Source organism: Buceros rhinoceros, unplaced genomic scaffold (genome assembly GCF_000710305.1).
Source record: "Buceros rhinoceros silvestris isolate BGI_N320 unplaced genomic scaffold, ASM71030v1 scaffold149, whole genome shotgun sequence".
NCBI lineage: Eukaryota > Metazoa > Chordata > Aves > Bucerotiformes > Bucerotidae > Buceros > Buceros rhinoceros.
In genome coordinates this window covers 7,138-9,047 of record NW_010431865.1, presented here as the reverse complement: position 1 = coordinate 9,047, position 1,910 = coordinate 7,138, and the positions used below count along the sequence as shown (strand labels likewise).

Here is a 1,910-nt window from a genome sequence, read left to right as displayed (position 1 = left end):
CCCAAGAAGTTGCAGACAAGCAGCAAAGAGAGATGAAGCACAAGGGGCCTGATGAACCCTCATGGACCCAGAACAGCTCTTCTTTTGCTTTCTTGTTCAGGAACCGTGGCTGGTGAAGAGGAACCTCTTGAGATTAGGAGCCATTTCTGTCCCGTTGGGGTTGTGCAGGGCTGGCGCAGGCTGCCCAGGGCAGTGGTGGAGTCCCCATCCCTGGAGGGGTTTCCCAGCCGTGTGGAGGTGGCGCTGAGGGACAGGGGCCAGTGGGGACCTGACAGTGTTGGGGAACAGGGGGACTCAAGGGGCTGAAAGGGCTTTTCCAGCCCAAACAGTTCTGTGTCTCTTTAAGGATGTCACTGATGCTGGAATCTGCAGGTAACGTTTGCTGAAATCAGTTCTGAAGAGACACACGGGGTATTACGCAAGGCTGGATCCTTACAAACCCACTGTGGGGAGCTGCCATCCACATGCTTATTGCTAAGGACCAGCTCCAGGCTGGCTTTAAGGAGCAGCAGCAGCATGGCAGGTTTGCTGCACCCAGCGCCTTCCCAGAGGGGAGCTAAGAGCACAGACTGGGGTGTTGCTACAGTCACTTTTGGGTTCTGCTGCTTTTGAGACAGAGCAGACACAATGTGCCCACCACTGTACCTAGTGCCAAAGGTGCTTTTATACCTGTGCTATCAAAATAAAAAATGTTTATTGGGAGAAGTTCCCCAACTCTGAATCCAGACAGACAGGACGGCTGCCCTGACCAGTAACAGTTACTGGTCTCATCCCAGCATGTTCTGAAGCACCCAGTAAGCAAAACCCCAGCCAGGCCACTGTTCCCGCTGAAAGCTGAGTGCCCGAGCTGGGCTCCTCCACGCTGAGAGGTGGATTGATCTCCCATGGGCCTTTCTAGACAGCCACTGCTGACCGACCAGGAGAGGACCTGTCTCCAGCCCTGCGTTAGCCGTTCCCGTGTCAGACAGTCTCTCCCTCACTGCGCCATTACAGTGTGCAGAGGAAGTTATTCCAAATCCCAAGGAGCCAAGAGAAAAGGAACACGCTGACCAGTGACGATGGCTCTGAGGTACCCACAGTCCCAGCCTACAGAGGAGAGATTCCCTTCGCTGCTCCTGGCCCCCAGCCAGCCCCCCCCAGCATTAACCCGTTACCAGGGGGACAGCTCATCCACTGACAGGCCCCCCAGCTGGAAGGTGAGGCTCTGCCGCCTCGGCTGTAGTCACCCAGACAGGCAAGAGCAGGACCTGCAGGAAGCTCCTTCCATGAACCGCCCAGTCTGGCGGAGCTCTGGACCCAGTGCAAGCCCGGCTCGCACAGGCTGCAGGCCAGTGTGGAACACACCTCTCCCGCTTCATCAGAAACATCCCCCAGGGATGGTAACGTAACTGCAGCCTTCCCTACAGGTCTGCTTCCAGCAACAAGCAAAAAATCACCAACAAATCAGAAAATCACATCCCTTCCCTACCCCTCCAACCCTGGTCTTTTTAGAGCCTTTTTCCCCTCACACTAAACCCTCTTTCTCCTCTCCTTGAACTCCTTCCAGCTTTGCACTCTCTTCCTTTGCTCTCTGAAGCCAGAGGAAGCCTCTCAAGCACTAGGTAAACCAGAGCCAGTTACTCCTCCTCCTCCTCTCAGTCCACATCCCTGCTGGCACAGCCCGGAGGAAGACCTCACTCAGACAGTTGTTGCTGACCCACGTCCACTGCTGACACACCAGCGCTGTCCAAACTGCTCGCTGGCTGCCTGGCGCTCACCCTGCACAGGAACTCTCCTTTTATGTTTACAAGCTCTGCCCTTGCTGGCACCACCTCTCCCACGCCGGTGACTGGCCAGCACCAAACACCAAGCGGTGCCAAGCGAAGGGTGCAGCTCTGTCCGCTGCGGAGCGGCTGTTCCAGCAGCCCCGC

General features: G+C 56.5%; 1 protein-coding gene across 1 annotated transcript in view; it reads right to left on the bottom strand.

The window, feature by feature from the left end:
- Nucleotides 1–1,910, bottom strand: part of CASC4 (cancer susceptibility candidate 4) — a gene marked incomplete at its 5' end in the record, with an annotated part of 14,496 nt that overhangs the window by 6,112 nt on the left and 6,474 nt on the right. The gene's annotated exons all lie outside the window — the stretch shown is intronic.